Source organism: Melospiza melodia, chromosome 4 (genome assembly GCF_035770615.1).
Source record: "Melospiza melodia melodia isolate bMelMel2 chromosome 4, bMelMel2.pri, whole genome shotgun sequence".
Classification (NCBI taxonomy): Eukaryota; Metazoa; Chordata; class Aves; order Passeriformes; family Passerellidae; genus Melospiza; species Melospiza melodia.
The window spans coordinates 74,608,889-74,622,818 of record NC_086197.1 but is presented as its reverse complement, the minus strand read 5'-3'; the positions used below and the strand labels follow the sequence as shown (position 1 = coordinate 74,622,818).

Sequence of the window (13,930 nt, the reverse complement as noted above, 5' to 3'; positions counted from 1 at the left end):
CTTTGGACAGGGGATACACATAAATCCCTGATCTTGTTGGTCAGATTATTTTAGGGAAGCCTAGCAAATTAGTGGTGTGATGCCTTTCAATTCCACTAATGAAATCCTGTCAGAATAAATTAATAAATATCATACTGATAGTTTAGGCTATCTTATGTCCATGTAATGCAATTATTTAAAAACTCATTGCACAAACCATTTTGAGTGTTGTTGACATTAAATAGTAACCCATAGAGTTACTGTGTAACTCAACCTTTCCTGTTAACAGCAGTATTGATTTGGTGAAAAGCAGAATTTACAAAGCTATTTTCCAGCAAAGTTGCCTGTATATGACCAAGGTTGCGATCCTACTAACACAAGAACAGTGTGAGTTCTGTACAGGATTGTCTTAAAGGAACTTACATTTTGAGATTTTGAGAAACATTAATTTTGATCATAACAGCTTTTCTATCCAAAATGTTGTAACAAAAGCCTATTTTGATTATATCAGTCTGAAATGAGCTTAAATGCCCTTGCGCAGAAGTGAGTAATTTATTTATTGCCTTTAATAATTTGTATTTCTTAATGCAATGCAATATTCAGAATTTTAAAAGGAGTGAAAATGATCTGTAGTCAATTTCATTCAAGAAGGAGAGAAGGGAGCAATGCAATTGAACAGAGGTGGCTTGGTCTTGTTTCTCTAAAGAACTTGCATAAAATCAGGCTCAGAATGCCTCATACACACTGATGTTAGAAGGTAAGTATGAACATTACTCAGGTAATGTAGATTATAAAATATAATTCAGGTTAAATGTGTGCTTTCTTCATTTTTGGTTTGACTTTACAAATCCACCATTAGTGTGGATCCTCCTTAGATCACCTTGTGAGTTGTCTTTTTGCTCAAGACTGTAAGAATGGCAATTAAGACAGAAAGAGCTGGACCTTCAGAGAGTAGTTAATGGTCAACGAACATGTTTGTTTCTAAAACCCATAAACAAACAAAGTAAAAAGCCAAGGCTCTGAAAAACAGTGATAATGATATCTGCTATTGGTATTTCCTTTTGCTGTTTGTACTCTAGTAAATCAGTTGTATGCCACTCTAAATATAATTTCCAAATATTTTTTTTTTTGTTACCACTGCAAGTTCTCCTCCAGTCCGAAGAACTTCATTCTAGGAAGCACTTCTCCAGTCAGAAGTTGAACTTTCATGTGTTCAAAAAGTTTTAAAACATTTTTATTAAACCAAAGCATGTTGGCTTATACCACCTACACTCTGATCAGCAGCTTCACTTTGGTATTTCACAGTTTTATCTTCAGGATCTTAGTCTCAAAATTTCTCTGATGGAGACTGGAAGGGTAGAAAATTGGTGTTCCACTGTACTGAAAGTGTTTTGCCCACCTGCAGAGCTTGCAATTCTGCTCTTGAAATGGCAGATTAATCTGGAAAATTGACGATCAACTGCGCTAACTTTTAATCTCTTAACCTTCTCAAAGGTCAGTGCTGGGATAACAGACCAAACCTAAAAGTGTTTTATCCCCAAAACTTCAATTTCTTAAGTTCTCTGTTCCCCTCTTCCTGTTTAGGAGTTCATAAATGCCATTGAGTTCCCATCCATAAATCAAAAACTATGCTGCTAATCAAGGCATAGTTTCAATTAAATTGAAACTCAAATGTTATACACAAAATATTGTTAAAAAGTAGTTTAAAACATGAAGTATGAAAGAAATCCTCCTCAGGTAGACATCATGCATAAGGACAAAATTATTTAAGCAGCATCTGCAAGGAAGTAGTAGTCAGAGCCTGAAATTAGTACTACAAAACTCAAGAAACATTCCTTTTTCTCCAGCTATAAACTGATCGACTCTAAGAAAAGACTCATGAGTTCGACTAGAGGCCACACAGTCTGAAATAGAAATAGATGAGTTCCTCTCTTTCAGCATCACTTCTCTTTTTGGCACTTGCTACACTATTGTTTCATGGCTCTTATTCCAGTAAGCAGTAGTCACTTTCTCACTTGGCCTGCCTTAAACATAAATTTCTTTTTGCAGCCATAGTCATCGACTCTTGAAAGAACTACCAATTAATAACAAAGGCCTCTATTGTGGCAAAAATATCCTTGAAGTAAGAAGGTTTACTGTAGTGCCTGCATTGCCCAGGAGAAGAGGGACTGATAGCAAATCTTTTAATTGCCAGTTTTTTATTAGAGCTGATCTCTTCTGTATCCAGTCAGATTCTTCTGCATTTTTGCACCCCTGCGCAGAAGTGCTTCAGGATGTAGTATATTGGATGTGGACCCCATTTTTACTTTATATTTTGTATATATTTTATTCAAGCTGACCACAGGGCTTATAATTATTTGAAAATGCATCAGAAAAGTTATTCAGATGTTCTAAACAAACATTTGGCATCCATATCTTACAACACTAAGAACAAAAAGTGTCAGCATTTCAAATTTGGCCTGTCAAACAGGTCGTCGTATATTACTTATCTTTCTCATCTTTTGGGAACTTATCCCCAGACTATCCAGGGGAAAAAAATTCTTCTAGTAGCACAGGATCCATTCCACTTTTGACTCTCTCTATGCCCTGGAGGTCATCTGATATTATTGAAAGCTAATATTTGTTCCAAACTGGCACTGCTGGTGGCATCAAGAAAACTCTATTCTCTTGATTACTTTCTCTCTTGAAGGACTTGAAACACTGACTGTCTCTGCATTCTATTCATCTTTTAAAGAAACAGGATTGACTTATTGGTCTTACTCCAAAAATAATATCTTCTCTCTTCATTGTTTTGAAGCAAACTGCTTGTGTTTATTTAATGAGGAGACGCTTCTGTCACAAAGTTTCCATAAGGGAAAACATGACCTTTTTAAATGAAAACAAATCCCTGATAAGAAGTGCATCTGAAATGTTGCTATTTTGTACCTTGCCAATCTGGCCAAATCATATGGGGTTTCTTTACTTCCCCATTGACTTAAAGAACAATATTTTTTTTGGTTTAATGATCATCTGTTTTGTGGGGAAAAAAAAGGTCTATTTATGTATTTTCTATAAATAAGTTTTCATTTGAGGTTTCAGTTTTATCTCATGGTAGTCATTTACCATTTTGTGAGAAAAGGAACTACTGACGACTGCATCTTTTTGAGGGACACAAAGAGAAAAGTGTGTAATGATAAGACTCTAAAACAAAGGGCGTTAAGAAAAGTGGTGTAAAACCCTCAGTAAACTTCTGTTGGCTGTTCCTCCAGCAGACTGAAGGTGTGATACCAGCAGAGTTCATGTACTTCTTTTCCAAACACTAACTTATTCTGCTATCTGGAAAAAGCCACATGGCTTGTGCTGTCTTCCCACAGGTATCTTTGCGTAGGAAGGAGCACTGTGCTCACTGTCCCAGCCAGCCATACCACTCACAGGATGGATGTGGGGCTGTGCCAGATATTGTCAGCCTGCAACAGATTAGAGGGAACGCAAGGTGAAAAAGTATGTTGGAAAAGTAAATGAAAATGTATCATATCCACACCATGATAAGAATCCAGCTGTGCTCCAGAGGACACCAGTATGCTCCTCATCGGGGGCAGGGTTTCTTTCACTCCTGAGGGGTCTGTTAATAAGAAGGAATTCTCTCAGCCCTAGGAAAGCTTCCTGACAATGTAATAAATGCCAAAATCTTGTTTTCCTTTAAGGGGGATAGAAAAATACATACTTAAAAAAATTATAATTGCTCTCTATTTCAGCAGTTCAGTTAAAGACCAAAGCCTGATCAGTGAAGATTTCTTCTTAACTATCCAAAACTATAGCTTTTTATTTATCATTCTGTTAGTCAATTCTTTTTAAACAAGAAGTCTTTGTGGGCTTCTCTGTCCAAAACCAGTTAATGCATTTGGTTGTACTTTCAACTGTGTTTTTCTTTATCTAACAACATGATTACTTCCAAGATGAATGTAATTCATCTGGAATTCTCAGAAATTGAGTGCATTTTTTCATCCATTCAAAATGCTTATCACAAAAAACCTTCCCAAAAACACCACAGACTAATACACTTCTGACCAAAAAAAAAATATAGAATAAAAAGGAGATATAACTTTTACTTCAAATTTAGATGAATAGTATTTGTCATTCCAAATCTGATCAGTTGAAATGTATTTAAAGTATGCAGAGCATGGAGTAAACTTTTCTTTTGGAGTTCTTGCTCCTGTCAGTGTTCCTGAAATTGGTCATCCAAGCTGCAAAAGAGGGCAGGAATATTTGTAGTATTATCCTAATAAAACCCTAAACAGTTTCCCAAGTGGCCCCTTCAGCACAGCAGTGGCTTTCCTTTGTGCTACTCCTCACCTCTGACCACAGCAGCTGGGGAGGTCTCCAACATCAGCAACCATTTGGATTGTGCTCTGCTGCTGAGGGAAGGAAGATATTAACCCTGAATTGAGCAGGAGTTTGCATTAGGTCATCTCCAGAGTTTTCTTCAGACCTAAATTATTCATGTGTTCATGAGAAGTATAAAAATAGGAAAATATGTAATATATATTTGAAGTGTTATTTGTCTGGGTGTTTATTTGCAATGAAGGAGCACCTGTAAAACAGTTGCGTTCTGGCCAGAAAAGAGTAAAAATTTACCATCTTTAAGTGCTGGTGAATGACCCCCTTCCAGTATGATAGGAAATGTGAAAACCGGATATGAAAAAGTGGAACTGGATTCCTGCAAGGGAAAGATCTCCTGCCAGTTCTGAGATACAGTCTTTGGGGAAATTAAAGAGATGACTCAGTGTAATGCACAGTGTGCCTGTACAACCAGTAAATCAAAAGAGACAGTGTCACAACCCATTCTTTTTTCTGTTATCTAGCAGAGGATTTTGTTTTCATTTTCAGTACAGAACAAGAAATGGGATTTAATTCACAAATGTGACAGACTACTGACTGAACAGGCTTCAAACAAATCCAAGAAAATGTTCTTTAAACATTGCAGGCGGTAACTCACAGACATGGTGATACTTATTTTTAGAGATTTTGTGGATTGTCTGCATTGTCATGTAATGTTAAAACTTCTCACTAGGTCAACACATTTATCATAAATATAATTGTGAAGTTTTCTGGTTCATAAATTTTGAACTGAGGATGTAAATGGTATGAACGTGCCAGACAGTGGCCAGAAGGGGATGATACAATCTATATGTAAGAATTTGGTACTTCTATCTAGATTAAAAGAAATTGGAAAAGATATAAAAATTAAATGTTATGGAGCAGTTTGGTTTGGTAAATAATTGATTTTAGAAAAGGAAGATAATTAATTTTAAAAAATCTCTATAATCTTATTTAACAGTATGTATTTGAGAGATAAATATGATCAATGTAGATACTGGGGATCTCTGAAAGTCCTACCAGAAATTTGGCATTATGATTGTATTTGAAATATTGCTTAGGAATATTTAAATTAATGCTAAACCAGAGGACTTACTACTTTATCAGTGGTGGACTCCTTTCATTCGTAGAAAGTCAGTATGAACAGAATATATTGTGGAGGGTTGATTTTGGTTGGCTGCCATCACAGAAAGAAAATAAAATGGGGAAGATCATGGGTTGAGGTAATGACAGTTTAGTAAAAATAAAAAGCAAAAGTCACTTGTGGAAGGGAAGAAAAAAAAGAAGGAATTTATTCACCATTTCATGCCAGCAGACAGATGCCCAGTGAATTTCTGGGAATTGGGGAATTGGTACACATGGCAATTCCTTCAGAAGGCAAGCACCATAACCCAAAATATCCCTCCCTTTTATGACTGAGTGTGATGCATACCGTGTGGAATATCTTTTGAGTCAGTTCAGATCAGGTGCCCCAGCTGTGTCCCTCCAAACTCTTACCTGTCTGCAGCCTGTTGGCCTTCTGAGTGGTGGGTTGGAGAGACATCCCTGGTGCTGTGCGAGCACTGCTCAGCAATGGCCAAAACATCAGCGTGTTACCAGCACCCCTGGAGCTAGAAATGCGAAGCACAGCACTGCATGGGCTGCAAAATGAAAGAAAAGTCTATCTCAACCAGACCCAATGTGTGTAGCAATGAAGATGTGCAGTATTCTGTCTGATATAAAGCTGTATTTAGAATGCATATCCTTTTTTGTTCACGAGAGTGTGTGAAAAAGACATTAAAAAAAAAAAGGAAAAAAAGTGAGCAATATATCTGACATATACCTAGAAAATATTCTTTTGGCAAAAAAATATAAGTTTACAGTAAAGTGTCTTTAAAAGTTATTTGCAAATAAGATTTAAAAGTCCTGAAATATGATCATTTAATTATACTCTCCTTGTAGTGACTGGTTTCTATTGATGTGGTCTCAAATTACTTTATTGCCATGTACCTTCTTAGTGGTGTGAGCATTGCTGCTTGAAAGTGAGCTGTTTACTATTTCTATCTTCTTTAAAAGACGCAATATTATTGTGTGAGACTTAAAATACTTGGTTTTATTTGAAGAGTTACATTTGATCTTACCTGCTTCTAAGCATTCTCATGGCTTCAACTGACGGGAGAATTTTTGCACTGTTGTTCCTGGGCAGAGGGGAGGGTTTAGAATTGCTCTGCCAAGCCTTTCAGCAACCTTCTACTTCTTCCACTCATCAGTGTAGAATACCAGTTTAGTTAGAAAATCTCCCACATAATCAATTTGTAAACTCAGAAAATACTGTAAAATACAGTGATGGTGTTCCTGAAGCTTGGGAGCATTCAAGATAAAGATCTCAAGGTATCCTTATTAATGCCCCCATTTGATTTAGCCCCCATGTGGATTATAACATTCAGTCAGTATAAAACTATTTCTGGATCAAATTATCATTGAAAAGTAGCATTGTGAAATGTTTTTCCACATTGAGCATCATTATATCTGTCTTCTTTTCAACTTGAAATTTAACATAACATTTTATGAAATCTTAGCTGAAGTTTGTTCATTCTTTTAAAGGTTTCATATTGACAATGTTTTGTCATGTAATCTTTTGCATTATTTGGAAATGTATTTTTCAATCTTATGTATAAGTTTAAAGGTAATTTTTTTCAGTTAGAATGGTATTTTCCAAACTACATATTTTAACTGAAGTCACTGGCTTTAATTGCAGTTTGGTAAATGTGTAGGCCTATAAGGAATGTTAGACCTTCACTCTAGAAATCTGAACAGTGCTAGTCTCAAAACATAAAAATCCATATTTGGTCATATTTCACAGTTTAAGAATCCAATAAAGATGAGTTTGCACTTAACTAGCTACTTTTACATTTAATGGAACTGTAATCCCCAGAAGATGATTCATCTGATTCAGAGGTGTTATTGCATGTTAACAAGGTAAGCTAACAGCATCAGTGTGTCATCAGCACTCTTTAGGTCACAAATCTAAACGACAGCACCATATGAGATGCTCTAAAGAAAATTGACTCAATCTCAGCCAAACCCAGTGCAGATGTTTAAGATAAATCTAATGAGTTATGTCTAAAGTGCTTATTCTTCTCCATTGACTCTGAAAGGAAGTGGACTCTACCAGAGAATCCTAGAATTCCCAGCTGAAATTGAGACTTAATTATTAAGTCTGTAGCTGAGATGAAACTCAATAGTATTTGTAACTAACTGACCTTAAAAATGTAGCCAAAAGCACCAACTTAGTTTCTGGATGTCAAAAAGGCATGTGCATGCATCTCTATCTCTTTCTATCTCTTTCCATTGTTTGAAGATGTGCTTCTCCTTAGGGAAAGTTAGGAGAATATTCTTTTCAATGAAGTTCAGACCACAAATTTTGTATTTTCTTCGTTTGGGTGTCTTATATTGTATTACAAGTGACAGCGGTGGAGTAAAAACCTGACCAGTGTGTGGTTCTGATGTGTTTGTCTTCTGGTAACTCATGTGCAAGACATTAAAAGAAGACTGTATTGTAAAATGGACAGTCTGCAATAGAGAGCTGTTGATTTTAGGGTAAAATCAATTAAAAACTTCTGTCACTTTTCCCTCTATATTTCAATGATAATTTTACTTAAAATGCTGAGTATTGTAGGGACCAGAAAATAAAACAGTCAGTACAATACAGAGCAAAGTTATATCAAGTGTTGGACTGGTATCAACCCTTGGATGGTTAAGAAGTCACAGCAAAGGTGTTTGCTTTGGCAGCCAAGGAGTGGAAGAGCAGGCTGTGCTCTTTGCTGTGTTTTCCATGTAAAACTCTCTGCTGCAATTACATGCCAGCTCCTGTCAAGTGACTGGCCCTAGACACAGTTGTTCTTTACATACAGTTTTCAAGTAATACAGTAAAGAAACAATCTCAATTTCATAATTTGTACATTGCTTGAAGTCTAGTTCTTTTCCATCTGCTCTGCAATCTGCTACTGATAGTACATCATGAGGGAAGCCAACCAAATCCTCAGACCAGCCCCTGAGTTGTCAAACCTCGTTTTCCTTCCATTTCTTCTCAAAGGTACCTGTGAGCATGGTAAAGAATTTTTGTTTAACAACTCTAGTTTCTATATCTCTGTCTGATTTTATAGACTGAAGCAAGACTGATATAAACCAGTCATCTTAAACAGATTCAAAGCCAAATAAACATAACTGAATCATGGCATCATAGAAAGATTTGGATTGGAAGTAACCTTATAGATCATCCAGCCGAACACCTATACTGACCAGTGGCATCCATTCTAAAAGTGAAGGAAAGGGAATATTTTTCTTATATGTGAAAGATTATATTTATACAAAAAAATATGGAATATCCAGCTTCAGTTTCACCTCACCTAACAGCCTCCTGAAACACATATTTCTTATCCTCTTGTGTCATCATCTTTTCACATTGAGAATGACAGTGAGGTTCAGTTCTCTAACTCTGAAGGGCATTAAACCAGTGTCCCTTGGAATAGGGACTGGATCTCATGTGTACACTGCCATTTAAGTTGCACACCTCTTCTACATTAACAGACAGAATTGAAATTGCTGCATTTTTCAATGGGCCTTGTCTCAAAGGCAGGCATGCAAAGCTGGAAGCTAAATGGCCTGTCCCTGTGGACAGTGAGGAGCTCCTGTGTATCCTAGCAGCAGAACTTCTCATGGCTTGGGAGCTTTACAAGCAAAGTCCCCAGAGTAACTCACACAGCCCTCAAGCCTGTAGAATGATGAGGAGAGGTTTGCAGAATTAAAGTTCTGCTGCCTGGTTCAAAAAAAGCATGTATAAATAGTTACCAAGCAGTGGTGCTCAGTTACAGAATCGGTCTGTCAGTCTCAGGTGTTCTGCACTGTGCCATGATCCACTGCACTATAGCCAAGCTGGTTTTGCTTCTCAGATTTTTGTGTCTTGGAGATTAGCCTGCTGATCCTCTTGTGGCTGTTACCTCTTTGATGTCTTGTCAAGCAAAATCCCTGGTTCAGTGCCTCTTAATTCTCTCTGTTCTGGTGTCGTAGGAGAAGTTTTGTCTGTATGTCTAAAGCATGCACTGGGGATGGTCAGGGACTGGATGAATCGCTGTTGTGCTCTCTGTGCTGTTTGCTGGTAGCTGTGCATTATGCCATCCTCGTTATCATGTGCCAGTTTTTCAGACAGCAGGTCTTGCTGTCTCTGGGCACCTTCCAGTTCCCCGTGGCTCTGACTTCAATTCCTAACATTAGAAGAATAGCTTTTCAACTGAGTGAATTGCTACCAAGTGTCTCATTTGCCATTCTGTCATTTTAGAGTGACAAATACAGATCAGGAACTGTATCTGCAGTCTTTTATGTGTGTTTTCAGTTATTCTGACACTCTCTGCCTCTTCTAAATTGACAGTAATGGAAGCTTGTGGTGCCACATCTAAACACATCCTTCTTTGCAGCCTGTGTAAACTCCTGTGCTTTCACTTGTTTGCCAATGTCAAAGCATTTCACTTTGTGAAAGGAAGATGAGTTCCATATGGATATAATCAACCGTTTAAGGGGAAGGCCAGATAACAAAACCACCCCAGAAAAGTGCATATTGGACTGCAGAACATGTATAGACTTTTTGTTACTCAATATAAAAGATATCTGGGCCTCTCCTCCTTTTCAAAGAGCATTAAGTTATCACTCTCTGTGGATGCAGTTCTTGTTGGCTCACTGCAGAATGTGCCCTGTGCTCTGTGTGCAGGCCCAGTGCCTTCAGTACTCTAGTAAAGAACCAGCTGAAGCTTAGTTAAGATGCATCAAGCTTCCTAAAGTTGCTTTAAAAGGCAACTAAGACCTCCCCAAAGTGTCTATGCTCTCACTGCTGTTCCTGGACACCCAGGGTTCAGTTCAGATGTGCCTGGGTTGTCAGCTATGTCACAGACCTCACAAGGGATGCAGAACTCTTTGGATTATCATCTGGAGATCAAGTTATGTCACTTCACTGGAAATCACTTAGTCACATAGGTTTAACAATGCCTTTTAATATGTGAACATCTTTTTTTTTGACATGCTAGCCATCCAGAAGTAATATAAAGCAACTAAATCCTTGACCCAGTCTGATCAAGCTCCATAGAGAGTTTGACTTCCTGGTTTACTCTTACATTTAAGTGTCTCTATTCAAGCTAAAACCCTTTCTTAGATCCTGTGATGGTCAAGAAAGCACCATCTCAGCACTGAGTCTCAGTCATGACATTTTTTCCAGTGCTTGGAACAGTATTAGCACCACAGTGACTTGTGCATCTTTATCCAATGTAAAATTTAAAACCTTCCATTTGCTTTCACACTTTGTCATTTTAACAGTGTCATACTTCTTTGAGAAAATGCTCTGAGAACTTCGTTTGAATAAAATCTCCAGGCTAGCTTGGTTGTCTTCCCCTTTATCCATTCTGTGCGCACAGCTGCTGACTCCAGAAACTGTTCAAATACACTGGGCTATGTGTCTTTTTACTGACTCATTAACATACCTTTTGCATCAACATGGATGTACACAGTTACTTATGATTTTTTTAAAATGTGTTTAGAGTTGTATTTATCAGTCTCCTTTGTCTTTTGATCCCTCTCTTTTGCTCCGTTCTGTTAAAATGTTGCTCTGCCTTCTTTAGACTTTGGCCTGCCAAGAGCAGTTTCCCTGGAGCTGCAGCTTCCAGTGTTACTGTGAAAGGCTCCCAAATCCCAGTCACAGATTTGTCCTTTATCTATAATATTCACAAGTATTGGCTCCTCAGACTGTAATTATTTACACTTATCCTGTCTGTCTCAGAAGAGCTTTCTTACCCTGGGCTTTAACCGCGGTGTTTTTTCCCTCGGTGTTTCCTTGGGTTGTGATGCTCATGCAATCTGCTGGTGCCTTGCTTCAGTACACATATGGGGAAGCAAACAGAAACCTTTTGAAAAACTATAGAAAATCTGGGCTGGCCATGACTGTTAACTGGAACCCAGCAGACCTTAGTGCTCCTGCAAGGTGCAGACATAGGTCCTAGCCAGGAATAAGACTAAATAATTAAAGAAAACTACTCTAATCGCTAGCTAAAGCTAGAAGAATGTGAGAATTTTCCACAACAGAATTAATTTTACTTTTGGTACTGTTATAATATGTACCCTGCTAGTATCATCAGGAAAGCATGTCTTTTTTGAAAATGTCAAGTGCTCTTATTCCTATTTAAACTAAAACCTGAAAATGAAAACCAGAGGGTTAGGTTTCTTTTTTTTTAATTCATTTTAAGCAGCCCCAGATCCCTATTTTAAAATAGTCAATTTCTCTTTGTGTTTTGAAAGAAAAATAATACTACAGAGAGAATAAAAGACAGAGGGTGCAATGCTAACAGTTAATGAAATAGTGATGTTTCTAATAAGATGAAAATGCTAAAAATATTCTTCCTGTTCATAAAAAGTTGTAGTTGTATTTTAATCAGTAAATGCACTTAAACCATGCACAGTTTATATTCCTAACAGTTTCTTTATAATAATATGCTATTTTGACACTAGCTGAAGGTTTGTCAATTTGCATATTTAATTCAGGCAATAATTACTTGTAGACTGAAATGCACAATTTATACTAGACTTCTTTGATGTTTTCATGTTCTAAATGACAGTAAGAGCTGTTGGGAGGATGTGATGGTTTCAAGGCCTTTCTGTGTATTTAAGTATTGTATCCAGTTCATTCAACCTTATTATAAGCCTTCTGGTACTTCTAGCATTCATAAAAACAAGTGATTACACTGAGAATTTCAATTTCCATTAAAAAGAATCTCTTATGTCTGGGTTGATTTCTCTTCTGCTAGCTAATACCTGCATTCAGGGATCAGTGACCTCTCAGCCTTTTTGGTTAACTCTCCTTGTGCCCAGCCGGCTGCTGGACAGGGTGGCTGTGGCCAGCCTGCTCTATGTGCAGGGCTATAGGAATGGCCCAAGTGGCCCATTTTCTGGGGATGTTGTGCAAGTGTTTTCTTATTGTACACCTGTGTAATGCAAATGAGAATGTGCAGTGCACATAAGAAAAGGTGAGAACACTGGGGTTTTGTTTGTGTCTCCCAGTGATGGAAATGACTAAGATATGCTTTGCATTTGAGGGTCATTCCTTACAAGTGAGATTTATTGCCGTGCCTTCTTTGTGAACAAGAAATCTTTTTAAGGAATGCAGACTTGATAGTTTTCTGCCTTTGCAGATGCTACAAGAATGGCATGTCCAAGCTACAGAAAAAAAGGAATTCCAAATATTTTCCAGTTCTAAAGATTCTAGGAGAATATATCTGGGAGGATTGTGCTTGCCTGTTTTCAGTCTTCCTTTGTTTCTGCTGTTGCCCTCTCTTGGAGACAGAACATTGAAGCAGGGAGACTTTAGGCTGACCCGATGTTCACAGGAATGCATCCTTATTTGTAACATGATGAATTTAGGATACTGATGATCTCTGAACTACATGGAATACTGTTAAAATAGTTTGGATTTTTTTTTCCAGCAGAAAATCAGAGCCAGCATTTATATGCTGTTCAACAGAAAAAATAAACAGATGGCATTTTTTTTAGTGACATACCAGCTGAAAGGTCATAATATGTATAATGAAAAGGGCTATTACACTAGGACATTTTTCATGTGTCATGAAACTATTCACTGACAATAATATTTCTGCTCTACAGCATATTAAATTCTCTCTAAGAAATTATACTATGCTATGCATGGATTAGTGCTAGCAAGACCTTCTATCTTGATTAGATATTTAGATTTTAACAGAGCTGGCCCAGAGAGTGGAATCAGTTTGCACCGATCCAATTGCAGAGGTAGGGTCTGTATAGCTCCTAGACCTTGCAATATTTGGTATGTAACAATGGTAAGATTTGAATAATGGATAGCACAGTGTTCAAGGACACTTTTACATGTAACTGTGTCTCTTATGCACACTCCTAAATAGGCATAACAATACATAAAAATGTTTACAAGTATCTTGAAAGCAAAGGCATCACTTGTAAAGTTAAAATACAATTGCCATTCATATTCATTATCATCATATTAGCTCTTGAGGAGAGTTGCCTCTTCTTGACCACTACAAAAGTCTTTTAGAAAAGGATATCTGTATGTTAAAATCTATGTTTTTTCAGAAAGGTTTTTATCTGGAACAAGTAACTTTACCTTCTTAATTGTCCTTATAGCATCTTGGTGAACTTGAAGTCGATTTCCAATTGAGGTTGTAAGTCTATCTCTTTCATTATTTAAGCAAAATGGAAATACTTCTTTTGGATTTAAGTAAATATATCTGTGAAAATAAATTGTATAAATCTAGAAACAGTGACATCCCACTGAAATTTTACAAAAGTTGCTTACGCTGATGTGTTAAAAACATGGTTGCATCGCTGATACAGTGAAAAGTCAAGCAGCTCAATTATCTTTTTAAAGATACCTTAAAGATTTTTATTTTTCTCCATGAAGATTTCACAAAGTCACGGATTTGAAAAATTGTAATTCTGTTTGTATAAAGGAAAAAGATAAAAAAGCATAAATCATTTTCTGCTTCCAGAAGCTTTACATAATCCTAAAGTCTTTGCCAACTGTTATTTTAGC

At 37.0% G+C, this 13,930-nt stretch overlaps 1 protein-coding gene across 4 annotated transcripts in view; it reads left to right on the top strand.

Moving 5' to 3' along the window:
- The window catches only part of TMEM117 (transmembrane protein 117), a 188,762-nt gene that overhangs the window by 69,796 nt on the left and 105,036 nt on the right, over positions 1–13,930 (top strand). The gene's annotated exons all lie outside the window — the stretch shown is intronic.